The sequence below is a fragment of the Anomaloglossus baeobatrachus genome, chromosome 5, assembly GCF_048569485.1.
Source record: "Anomaloglossus baeobatrachus isolate aAnoBae1 chromosome 5, aAnoBae1.hap1, whole genome shotgun sequence".
Lineage (NCBI taxonomy): Eukaryota > Metazoa > Chordata > Amphibia > Anura > Aromobatidae > Anomaloglossus > Anomaloglossus baeobatrachus.
The window spans coordinates 466,805,276-466,819,567 of record NC_134357.1 but is presented as its reverse complement, the minus strand read 5'-3'; the positions used below and the strand labels follow the sequence as shown (position 1 = coordinate 466,819,567).

The window sequence follows — 14,292 nt, the reverse complement described above, 5'->3', positions numbered from 1 at the left end:
GCCGAGAAGCAAGCGATATCCCAGGATGTTGTGAGTGTGTGGATGCGATGTGATGTGTGTGTGAGGTGTGTGTGAGAGTGAGTGTGATCTGATGTGTGTGTGTGTATGTGTGTGTGTGAGAGTGAGTGTGATCTGATGTGTGTGTGTGTATGTGTGTGTGTGTGCTGTTATGTGTCTGCGTGTGTGTATGTTCCGCCGCTGCAGGACCTTGATGCGCTGGTAACTATGCTACCATGGTTACCAGCGTATCTCGTCCCCCGCTCGCACGGGAGCCCAAACCAGCATATGCCGGCCAGCCCCAACAATGCGAGGGTATGTGTCGGCTGGGTTGGCGGCGTACGCTGATGTGGGCTCCCGGGGGTACAGTACTCACCTGGGAGTTGTGGCTCCGTGACCGTGTCGGTTCGGGGAATGCGTGGGGGGGGCGGGGCCAGAGCTAGCGTGCATTGCGTGAGGGGGGCGGGGCGTCGCCAAGTTGCCAATGCCTGCAGGGTGCCGGGGCGAGAGGCCAATCTGTGGGGGGGGGCGGAGCCTGGGCGAGCGGCCGTCCAATCCGTGTGGGAGCGCAGCCTGGGCGAGCGGCCAATCCGTGCGGGGGGGCGGGGCCATGGCGAGCCCAGCGGCCAATCAGCTTTGTGTCACCATAAGGACACAATTTTGGAGCAAGACAGACAGACAGACAGACAGACAGAATAAGGCAATTATATATATATATATATATATATATATATATATACAGTTAGGTCCAGAAATATTTGGACAGTGACACAATTTTCGCGAGTTGGGATCTGCATGCCACCACGTTGGATTTGAAATGAAACCTCTACAACAGAATTCAAGTGCAGATTGTAACGTTTAATTTGAAGGTTTGAACAAAAATATCTGATAGAAATTGTAGGAATTGTACACATTTCTTTACAAACACTCCACATTTTAGGAGGTCAAAAGTAATTGGACAAATAAATCAAACCCAAAAAAAATATTTTTATTTTCAATATTTTGTTGCGAATCCTTTGGAGGCAATCACTGCCTTAAGTCTGGAACCCATGGACATCACCAAACGCTGGGTTTCCTCCTTCTTAATGCTTTGCCAGGCCTTTACAGCCGCAGCCTTCAGGTCTTGCTTGTTTGTGGGTCTTTCCGTCTTAAGTCTGGATTTGAGCAAGTGAAATGCATGCTCAATTGGGTTAAGATCTGGTGATTGACTTGGCCATTGCAGAATGTTCCACTTTTTTGCACTCATGAACTCCTGGGTAGCTTTGGCTGTATGCTTGGGGTCATTGTCCATCTGTACTATGAAGCGCCGTCCGATCAACTTTGCGGCATTTGGCTGAATCTGGGCTGAAAGTATATCCCGGTACACTTCAGAATTCATCCGGCTACTCTTGTCTGCTGTTATGTCATCAATAAACACAAGTGACCCAGTGCCATTGAAAGCCATGCATGCCCATGCCATCACGTTGCCTCCACCATGTTTTACAGAGGATGTGGTGTGCCTTGGATCATGTGCCGTTCCCTTTCTTCTCCAAACTTTTTTCTTCCCATCATTCTGGTACAGGTTGATCTTTGTCTCATCTGTCCATAGAATACTTTTCCAGAACTGAGCTGGCTTCATGAGGTGTTTTTCAGCAAATTTAACTCTGGCCTGTCTATTTTTGGAATTGATGAATGGTTTGCATCTAGATGTGAACCCTTTGTATTTACTTTCATAGAGTCTTCTCTTTGCTGTTGACTTAGAGACAGATACACCTACTTCACTGAGAGTGTTCTGGACTTCAGTTGATGTTGTGAACGGGTTCTTCTTCACCAAAGAAAGTATGCGGCGATCATCCACCACTGTTGTCATCCGTGGACGCCCAGGCCTTTTTGAGTTCCCAAGCTCACCAGTCAATTCCTTTTTTCTCAGAATGTACCCGACTGTGGATTTTGCTACTCCAAGCATGTCTGCTATCTCTCTGATGGATTTTTTCTTTTTTTTCAGCCTCAGGATGTTCTGCTTCACCTCAATTGAGAGTTCCTTAGACCGCATGTTGTCTGGTCACAGCAACAGCTTCCAAATGCAAAACCACACACCTGTAATCAACCCCAGACCTTTCAACTACTTCAATGATTACAGGTTAACGAGGGAGACGCCTTCAGAGTTAATTGCAGCCCTTAGAGTCCCTTGTCCAATTACTTTTGGTCCCTTGAAAAAGAGGAGGTTATGCATTACAGAGCTATGATTCCTAAACCCTTTCTCCGATTTGGATGTGAAAACTCTCATATTGCAGCTGGGAGTGTGCACTTTCAGCCCATATTATATATATAATTGTATTTCTGAACATGTTTTTGTAAACAGCTAAAATAACAAAACTTGTGTCACTGTCCAAATATTTCTGGACCTAACTGTATATACACACATATATATATTTTTTTATATTTATCGCATGAACCTAAAACTTCCAGCATGACCTTAACAATGGTAAGCAGATACTGGGATTTGCAGTTATCAGTCTTTATCAGACCATACAGGAACCACAGTGCTGATGAGAATTAGTATCACAATAAGCATTTACATTCAAGTACCTTAGATGACATCATCTCTGATCGGAGTTTTTATTTTTCTTTTCTTTATGTTGTCCAGATGCCATGATGACTTTTCATGGCCACAGGTCGTCTCTGCAGACTTCCATCTTCTCTGCTTTTCTGCAGCCCATCCTGAAATATAAGAGTGTCATTATAATGTCCCTGAACAAAAATATCTGCCCTACACTGCGCTACTGTATTCCTGCACAAAATATGACACACACACGTCTAATAAATGCTAGTACAGTTGATCCCTGGGAGCCAACGCTGCAGTTTCTCTGAGCCGCTGTCAGATTGAGGGCTTATATTTTGAGCATCTGCAAAAAAATCTTGAAAAAAATCACACTAGGGCTTATTATCAGTTAGGTCTTATTTTTTGGGGAACAGACCTTGTATTATATGTCAGCAGATACAAGAAATTTCTTAAGCAGAGACAAGCAGCACCAGAGATGTTTACCAACCGCTAATCAGCCAGTTGAGCAGAAGTATTAATTGGCGAGCCATCAGGTATCTATCAATGCAGGGCTTCTTGGATACTGAGCTGCCGGACAGGTGACTTCAACATATCTTGTGCCTTCACTGGCTCAAGCTTTAGTGATATGGCGATCAATGGCATTACAATCCTCAAAAACAAACTGTGGCATAAATTATATGATGCATCACTGGATCACATAGTGACCTCATATTACGGACTGCTAAACCCGATGGAACTCTGGCTTCACGCACTAATGTGCTCACATCTTGCATCTGTAAAGTGAATATGACAAAATGCATACAATACTAATATAGACCACCTCTAAATTAGCCAGATACATGGACATAGGATACTACAGGCCCCAACATGACCCAACCACTGAATCCAGATTATATAGAACACTACAGCCCCCAACAATACCCAACCACTGAATCCAGATTATAAAGAACACTACAGTCCCCAACAAGACCAAACCACTGAATCCAGATTATATAGAACACTACAGCCCCAACATGACCCAACCACTGAATCCAGATTATATCGAATACTACAGCCCCAACATGACCCAACCACTGAATCCAGATTATATAAAACACTACAGCCCCCAACAAGACCCAACCACTGAATCCAGATTATATAGAACACTACAGCCCCCAACAAGACCAAACCACTGAATCCAGATTATATAGAACAATACAGCCCCAACATGAATCCAGACTCTGGTTTTCCACCTTGAAAAAGCTACCGAATTGCCGCGAAACGCGCGTCGGATGGAGACCTTTGGCCATTCTTAGGGATACCTTTTTACTGTTATTGGGACTGCCTCCTCTCCTGCTGGTTGCACAGCAACCCTTCGTTGCACTACACTGCACTCAGCACTTTAGGTAAGAAAACTCCCTTGCCCTGCACATTGCGGTTGTTTGTTTCATTAGTGCTTTTGTAGTGGGCTATTGACTATAGTTAACCCTCTACGGTGCTCCATGCATGATCACCATGATTTCCTACCCATACATGGTGGGAAACCATGGTTTGATGTGAATCTGTACCATCAATTGTAGGCAGCCCCTCTTTTCTATAACATCTTACTCTCTCACCCCCTAATTCATAGCCCATATTTCACATAGACGGTCATATGTCTAATTTATGGTCAATTGGACGGCTATTATGAATTTTCTGGGTAGAGTATTAACCTATCCCTGAGTAATTACCCTTGTAGTGTATATTTTAATTCATATTCCTTGTTGTGTATTCAATAAAAAGTATTTATTTTTGCACTTTACTCTTGTTCTCCTGCATTTTATTCTCGATATGAGTAGTGCTGGCACTCTCCCTGCCTTACTCCGGTAGGCTTAGTGCTCACATTGATGGCTCTCCTTGTGAGATATGTGTTGTGAATCCAGATTATATAGAACACTACAGCCCGCAACAAGACCCAACCACTGAATCCAGATTATATAGAATAACACAGACCCCAACATGACCCAACCACTGAATCCAGATTATATAGAATAACACAGCCCAGCCCCCAACATGACCCAACCACTGAATCCAGTTTATATAGAATAACACAGCCCCCAACATGACCCAACCACTGAATCCAGATTATATAGAACACTACAGCCCGCAACAAGACCCAACCGCTGAATCCAGATTATATAGAACACTACAGCCCGCAACAAGACCCAACCACTGAATCCAGATTATATAGAACACTACAGCCCGCAACAAGACCCAACCGCTGAATCCAGATTATATAGAACACTACAGCCCGCAACAAGGCCCAACCACTGAATCCAGATTATATAGAATAACACAGACCCCAACATGACCCAACCACTGAATCCAGATTATATAGAATAACACAGCCCAGCTCCCAACATGACCCAACCACTGAATCCAGATTATATAGAATAACACAGCCCCCAACATGACCCAACCACTGAATCCAGATTATATAGAATAATACAGCCCAGCCCCCAACATGACCCAACCACTGAATCCAGATTATATAGAACACTACAGCCCCAAACATGACCCAACCACTGAATCCAGATTATATAGAACACTACAGCCCTCAACATGACCCAACCACTGAATCCAGATTATATAGAACACTACAGCCCGCAACAAGACCCAACCGCTGAATCCAGATTATATAGAACACTACAGCCCGCAACAAGACCCAACCACTGAATCCAGATTATATAGAATAACACAGCCCCCAACATGACCCAACCACTGAATCCAGATTATATAGAATAACACAGCCCAGCCCCCAACATGACCCAACCACTGAATCCAGATTATATAGAATAACACAGCCCCCAACATGACCCAACCACTGAATCCAGATTATATAGAATAATACAGCCCAGCCTTCAACATGACCCAACCACTGAATCCAGATTATATAGAACACTACAGCCCGCAACAAGACCCAACCGCTGAATCCAGATTATATAGAACACTACAGCCCGCAACAAGACCCAACCACTGAATCCAGATTATATAGAATAACACAGCCCCCAACATGACCCAACCACTGAATCCAGATTATATAGAATAACACAGCCCAGCCCCCAACATGACCCAACCACTGAATCCAGATTATATAGAATAACACAGCCCCCAACATGACCCAACCACTGAATCCAGATTATATAGAATAATACAGCCCAGCCCCCAACATGACCCAACCACTGAATCCAGATTATATAGAACACTACAGCCCCCAACATGACCCAACCACTGAATCCAGATTATATAGAACACTACAGCCCCCAACATGACCCAACCACTGAATCCAGATTATATAGAACACTACAGCCCGCAACAAGACCCAACCGCTGAATCCAGATTATATAGAACACTACAGCCCGCAACAAGACCCAACCACTGAATCCAGATTATATAGAATAACACAGCCCCCAACATGACCCAACCACTGAATCCAGATTATATAGAATAACACAGCCCAGCCCCCAACATGACCCAACCACTGAATCCAGATTATATAGAATAACACAGCCCCCAACATGACCCAACCACTGAATCCAGATTATATAGAATAATACAGCCCAGCCCCCAACATGACCCAACCACTGAATCCAGATTATATAGAACACTACAGCCCCTAACATGACGCAACCACTGAATCCAGATTATATAGAACACTACAGCCCCCAACATGACCCAACCACTGAATCCAGATTATATAGAACACTACAGCCCCCAACATGACCCAACCACTGAATCCAGATTATATAGAACACTACAGCCCCCAACATGACCCAACCACTGAATCCAGATTATATAGAATAACACAGACCCCAACATGACCCAACCACTGAATCCAGATTATATAGAATAACACAGCCCAGCCCCCAACATGACCCAACCGCTGAATCCAGATTATATAGAATAACACAGCCCCCAACATGACCCAACCACTGAATCCAGATTATATAGAATAATACAGCCCAGCCCCCAACATGACCCAACCACTGAATCCAGATTATATAGAACACTACAGCCCCAAACATGACCCAACCACTGAATCCAGATTATATAGAACACTACAGCCCCCAACATGACCCAATCACTGAATCCAGATTATATAGAACACTACAGCCCGCAACAAGACCCAACCGCTGAATCCAGATTATATAGAACACTACAGCCCGCAACAAGACCCAACCACTGAATCCAGATTATATAGAATAACACAGCCCCCAACATGACCCAACCACTGAATCCAGATTATATAGAATAACACAGCCCAGCCCCCAACATGACCCAACCACTGAATCCAGATTATATAGAATAACACAGCCCCCAACATGACCCAACCACTGAATCCAGATTATATAGAATAATACAGCCCAGCCCCCAACATGACCCAACCACTGAATCCAGATTATATAGAACACTAAAGCCCCTAACATGACCCAACCACTGAATCCAGATTATATAGAACATTACAGCCCCCAACATGACCCAACCACTGAATCCAGATTATATAGAACACTACAGCCCGCAACAAGACCCAACCGCTGAATCCAGATTATATAGAACACTACAGCCCGCAACAAGACCCAACCACTGAATCCAGATTATATAGAATAACACAGCCCCCAACATGACCCAACCACTGAATCCAGATTATATAGAATAACACAGCCCAGCCCCCAACATGACCCAACCACTGAATCCAGATTATATAGAATAACACAGCCCCCAACATGACCCAACCACTGAATCCAGATTATATAGAATAATACAGCCCAGCCCCCAACATGACCCAACCACTGAATCCAGATTATATAGAACACTACAGCCCCCAACATGACCCAACCACTGAATCCAGATTATATAGAACACTACAGCCCCCAACATGACCCAACCACTGAATCCAGATTATATAGAACACTACAGCCCGCAACAAGACCCAACCGCTGAATCCAGATTATATAGAACACTACAGCCCGCAACAAGACCCAACCACTGAATCCAGATTATATAGAATAACACAGCCCAGCCCCCAACATGACCCAACCACTGAATCCAGATTATATAGAATAACACAGCCCCCAACATGACCCAACCACTGAATCCAGATTATATAGAATAATACAGCCCAGCCCCCAACATGACCCAACCACTGAATCCAGATTATATAGAACACTACAGCCCCTAACATGACCCAACCACTGAATCCAGATTATATAGAACATTACAGCCCCCAACATGACCCAACCACTGAATCCAGATTATATAGAACACTACAGCCCGCAACAAGACCCAACCGCTGAATCCAGATTATATAGAACACTACAGCCCGCAACAAGACCCAACCACTGAATCCAGATTATATAGAATAACACAGCCCCCAACATGACCCAACCACTGAATCCAGATTATATAGAATAACACAGCCCAGCCCCCAACATGACCCAACCACTGAATCCAGATTATATAGAATAACACAGCCCAGCCCCCAACATGACCCAACCACTGAATCCAGATTATATAGAACATTACAGCCCCCAACATGACCCAACCACTGAATCCAGATTACAATTCTACAATCGGGGCCAAACATTTTGAGACTGACACAAATCTTAGTTTCCACACAGTTTGCTGCTTCACTATTTTCAGATCTTTTAGTTGGATCTTTCAATGGTTACTTACGTACAATAGCTATTCATACGTTTTTACACTTTTATTGAAAAAAATACGTCAAGTTTATGTAAAGACTGAATATTTATATTGTTGACAGTTATTTTTCAAAGACTCTTGCCCTTCACCCCGGCAGCTGGATATCAGCCTCTGGGCCAAATCCTGGATGATGACCCATTTTTGTCTGATCAGTGCTTGGAAATTATTGCAACTTCTGTGGTTTGGACCACCAGTTCTCTATGGGCTTGAGGTCTGGGGAGTTTCCTAGCCATAGAACACATACATCAATACTTTGTTCCCAGAGCCACTTAGTTATCACTTTTGCATTGTGATTTGGTCTCCATGATGCTGGAATAACCATTGTTCTTCGCCAAATTGCTCCTGAAATGTTGAGAGAAGTTGCTTTGGGAGGAGGTTTAGATCCCATTCCTTATTTATGACCGTGTTCTTTGGCACGTTTGTGAGTTATCTCCGTCCATGGATGAGAAGCCCACACACATTAATGGTCCTGGGATGCTGTACTATTAGAATGACACAGGGATTGATGGCAGCACTCACCTTTTCATCTCCGGACAATCATTTTTTCAGATGTCTCAAATAGTTTAATGAGGGTTTCATCTGAGAATATAACTGTACCTCAGTCCTCTGTACCACAATCCCTGTAATTCCTGCAGAATGTCAGTCTGTCCTGGACATTTCTCTTGGATAGATCAGGCTTCGTTGCAGCCCTTCTTGACATCAGGCCAACTTCCAAAAGCCTTCACCTCACCGCATGCAGATGCTCAGCAATGGCAGCAGGCTGGTGTCAGTGAAAACTGCACTGGTGTTGAACCCATCCTGTAGAAGTATCTTCTTTAGGGGGTAGTCCTGGTACTTGCAGGACTTTCTTGGGTGTCTTGAAGCGTTCTTCAAAGCAAATTAACCTCTCTTTTTGAAGATCTGGATGATCCAATGAGTGGTTGATTTAGGGGCAATCTTACATGCAGCAGTGTCCTTTCCTGTACACGGTGTTCAGAATTATTAGGTAAATGAGTATTTTGATCACATGATACTTTTTATACATATTGTCCTACTCCAAGCTGTATAGGCTTGAGAGCCAACCACCAATTAAGTAAATCAGGTGATGTGCATCTCTGTAATGAGGAGGGGTGTGGTGTAATGACATCAACACTCTATATAAGGTGGGCTTAATTATTAGGCAACTTCCCTTCCTTTGGCAAAATGGGTCAGAAGAGAGATTTGACGGGCTCTGAAAAGTCCAAAATTGTGAAATGTCTTGCAGAGGGATGCAGCAGTCCTGAAATTGACAAACGTTTGAAGCGTGATCACCGAACAATCAAGCGTGTCATGGCAAATAGCTAACAGGGTCGCAAGAAGCGTGTTGGGCAAAAAGGGTGCAAAATAACTACCCATGAATTGAGTTGAGGAAAATCAAGCTTGAGGATGCCAAGATGCCATTTGCCACCAGTTTGGCCATATTTCAGAGCTACAACGCTACTGGAGTATCAAAAAGCACAAGGGGTGCCATAATCAGGGACATGGCCAAGATAAGGAAGGCTGAAAAACGACCATCTTTGAACAAGAAACATAATATTAAAAGTCAAGACTGGGCCAAGAAATATCTTAAGACTGATTTTTCAAAGGTTTTATGAACTGATGAAATGAGAGTGACTCTTGATGGGCCAGAGGCTGGATCAGTAAAGGGCAGAGAGCTCCACTCCGACTCAGACGCCAGCAAGGTGGAGGTGGGGTACTGGTATAGGCTGGTATCATCAAAGATGAACTTGAGGGACCTTTTCAGGTTGAGGATGGTGTGAAGCTCAACTCCCAGACCTACCACCAGTTTCTGGAAGACAACTTCTTCAAGCAGTGCTCCAGGAAGAAGTCGGTATCGTTTAAGAAAAACATGATTTTCATGCAGGACAATGCTCCATCACATGCATCCAACTACTCCACAGCATGGCTGGCCAGTAAAGGTCTAAAAGATGAAAAAATAATGACATGGCCCCCTTGTTCACCTGATCTGAACCCATAGAGAACCTGTGGTCACTCATAAAATGTAAGATCTACAGGGAGGGAAAACAGTACACCTCTCGTAACAGTGTCTGGGAGGCTGTGGTGGCTGCTGCACGCAATGTTAATCGTAAACTGATCAAGCAACTGACAGAATCTATGGATGGTAGGCTGTTGAGTGTCATCATAAAGAAAGGTGGCTATATTGGTCACTAATTTTTTGGGGTTTTGTTTTTGCAGGTCAGAAATATTTATTTGTACATTTTGTGCAGTTATATTGGTTTAACTGGTGACAATAAGCAAGTGAGATGAGAATATATTTGGTTTTTATTAAGTTACCTAATAATTCTGCACAGTAATAGTTACCTGCGTGAACAGATATCCTCCTAAGATAGCCAAATCTAAAAAAATAAAACCACTGCAACTTCCAAACATATTAAGCTTTGATATTTATGAGTCTTTTGGGTTGATTGAGAACATAGTTGTTGATCAATAATAAAAAAAATCCTCTAAAATATAACTTGCCTAATAATTCTGCACATGGTGTAAAGCCCTTTTTATTCAAAAGCAATAACCATGGTTAACCCCTTTATGACCTTGCCATGTTTCATTTTTTTGTTTTCCTTTTTTCGTCACCTTATTCCAAGAGCCATAACTTTTTAATTTTTCTTCAATTTAACTGTATTAGGGCTTGTTTTTTGAGGGACGAGCTGTACTTTTGAATTAAACTATTTTTTTTACCGTATAGTGTACTAAGAAAGATGAAAGAAAATTCCAAGTGTGGTGAAATTGCAAAAAAAGTGCTACTCCACAATTGTATTTTGGGGTTTTCATTTACAGTGTTCACTATATGGTAATACTGATGTGGAATTATGAGTGTTCATTTCAGTACGAGTTCGTAGATATCAAACATGTATAGTTTTCTTTTAATTTGAAGAGTAAAAAAAAATCAGACATTTGTAAAAGAACCGTAACATTTTTGTTTTTCGGTACCTGGGGCTAAGTGAGGACTTATTTTTGGCACCTTAGGTTGATCTTTTCACTGACATAATTTTTGGGTAGATGTGATGTATTGATCAACTCCTCTGTATTTATGGCAATATTGTGGCTGCCCAAAAAAGTAATTCTGAAGTTTTTAATTTTTTTTTCATTACACTGTTTACTGATTGGATATTACTGATCGCAGTGATACCAAATGTTTTTTTTTTTTTTAAATTGTTTTATTTTCAATGGGGCAAAAGGGGGGTGATTAGGACTTTTGTTTTTTTATTTTCTCATATTTTTAAAACCTTTTTTGTTCACTTTCTATTGTATTTACTAGTCCCCTTAGAGGGACTTGAAGCTGCGATCAGCCGATCACTTGGATGTACAGAGCAGGGCATCAGCACTGCTGTGTACAGCGAAATCATCATCTCCTATGAACGGTGGCACACAGCCACCGTTCACAGGAAGATCGCCATGATAGACATAGAAGTCATCAGCTGACCCCTGGCTGTCATTGGATCCCATCGGCGCCCCACGATCATGTGACCAATGGAAGCGGGGAATGACGCGCTCCTCTACGGTGCATGTTTAATTCCGCCGTCACGGATGGACAGCAAGATTTAAATAGGTGGTTCCCTACTATGCATAGCCACCTCTCTATAAAACTGATAGGGAAGGCTTTTTCTAAATACCTTATTCAGCCAATTCTGCCTCTGAGCGATGATATTGTGGTCCGCTCATCCACATGAAGTGACCCTCGGGCTCCGTAACCTCTGAGATCCGGTGAGGTCACGTCAACTTCCAGCTGACCTGACATCACTGTAGCCGGCCCCAATCTCCCTGAGTGACTGGGCTGTGGGCGGAGATTCACCACACATAACAGCCCAGCATCGCTCCTGCTTGCGGCACTCTGCAGTGAAGGAGAGTGCGTGCGACATGTTGGGCTGTGACGAGCGGTGAAACTCCGCCCACAGCCCAGTCACTCAGGGAGACTGGGGCCGGCCTCGATGATGTCAGGTCAACTGGAAGTTGACGTGACCTCACTGCATCTCAGAGGTCATGGAGCCCCTGGGGGGGGGTCACTGTGACGACATGGACTCTGTCAGTGCCTAGCATGGGTTAAATTTCTTAAAATTCAGCCAGACATGAAGATAGTTTGTTTATAGATGGGAGATAAGCTCCTCATTGTTTTTACAAGACTCTTGTTGACTCATGTAATTACCTTGGCCAGAGAGGATCAGATACCCAGACAAATCAATTGTGCGAACCTCCATTGTATTGTTATTTGTATTTGGATGCAATGTGGCTGGGCTGTTTTTCCCTCATCTCTGTCAGAGACCATTACTGATGGGGATGTTTTGCATACGGCTTGAGATCTAGCCAATAAGAGCCCAGTCTTATCCACCAATCGTGAAGACCCCGGTAGTCTGTATGGAGAGCTCAGGGGTGTAAGTAGGAGGACTGTCCATTGCCCTGTGAGACTCTTGCTACATGCTACCAATCTAGGACCTGCGGATCCAATTGGCAAGCCATAGCTGAACCTAGATTATAACACTACATGGACTTCAGCATCGAATACAAGGATTTGGGTGAGATATCAAAGACTAACTAAGGAAGGAATCCAGCTTGGGACAATCCAGTCACCTGACTACAGGCTTTGCGGTCCTCAGACAACTTCCTAAATCTGGCCTTATTCCATTCTTGGTGGGTGCCCGCCGAAAGCGGGGTGCTGCTGGTTTGGAGTAAGTAGCCCTGGAAGCTCTGAGGCACGGACATTCTAATCCCTGGTGAGCCAGTGGAAGGGTGAGAAACTGTTGCCGGTTACATTCTGTGGTTTCGCTGGTTATGTGATATGCGCCGTTAATTGTTTGGGGATCCAATAAAGTCTTAATATTATGATTCCCTTGCCCTATGTTGTCCGAGTAGTGTTCCGCCCACGGTTAAAGAGGTCGGGCGTTCAGTTGGGATGAGCCCTGGGCTATGCTGTCTTTCTAAAGGCGGCCGGGCCAGCGGACGAGAGCACCCACTGACCCCCATGTCTCCACAGTCACTTCATGGGGATGAGCGGACCGCAATAGAGCCGCTCAAAGGCAGAATTGGCTGAACAAGGTATTTAGAAAAAGCCTTACCTATCAGTTTTCTAGAGAGTTGTCCACTATTGCAGAGTAGTGAACCACCCTTTTAACTGGTTAACAGCCGTGGGCGTATCTACCCTCCACCCGTACCTTTTAGAAGCAGATGATGGCTCATCACATCTGTATGTATAATATCCTATACATATAATACTAGAAAACGCAACGTGACCCAAGTACTGGGCACGACTATTATACAATCCCATCATATTCTGTACACAGAATACTACAACCCCCACCATGACCGACCACTTGATATAATCCTGTAATACGCCTCTCATTATTGGGCAGCCTGCTGTAACCCATGTGCGGCTCCATAGTCACCTCTGGATGCAGCCGATCTGTTTCTTCCTCACATCCTAGATTGATCGGATCACACTTCATTCCCAGCAGATTTGGCCTCGTTTCCTTCACATTTTTGCACATTTTCGATCTTCAGCGTCAGCAGATTACATCAAGAATGTTTGTATGAAGACATTTCCCTTCTGCTGACAATCAATCAGAACTGATTAGGGCGACCACACTGATCTACAAAGGACACAGAGTTCCATAAGTGACCCGGAGGTGTGAACCCCAAGCTGTCCTCTTGTGAAGTCTTCCTATTTCATTCAGGTTTTTTAACATGTAGTTTTGATATTGTTACTGAACCAGGGGGCTTTGGCTGAATAGGGCCATAAGTCACAAATGATTATCATTAGGAAGAAAGCTGCATCTGTGGGGGCTCCTGAAGGAACCAGAGGTCTATGTCGGATATTTCCAGATTTAGGATCAGAAGGAAATCCCCATGTAAGGGGAAAAAGCAGAGTATTACCCCACTAAATGACAAGAAATCTTGGATATGGAGCCGGCATAATTTGTGTAAGAATATGGTCACCAATGGGTTTTTTTACATGGATTTTGAAGCTGATCTGCTTAAAGATCCACATAAAAAGCTGTGTGTGAACG

General features: G+C 43.7%; 1 long non-coding RNA gene across 1 annotated transcript in view; it reads right to left on the bottom strand.

The window, feature by feature from the left end:
- The window catches only part of LOC142310335 (uncharacterized), a 333,767-nt gene that overhangs the window by 20,142 nt on the left and 299,333 nt on the right, over positions 1-14,292 (bottom strand). Inside the window, exon 2 of the long non-coding RNA XR_012754135.1 lies at positions 2,566-2,697. This is a non-coding gene — a long non-coding RNA (uncharacterized LOC142310335). The remainder of the gene's footprint in view (positions 1-2,565; positions 2,698-14,292) is intronic.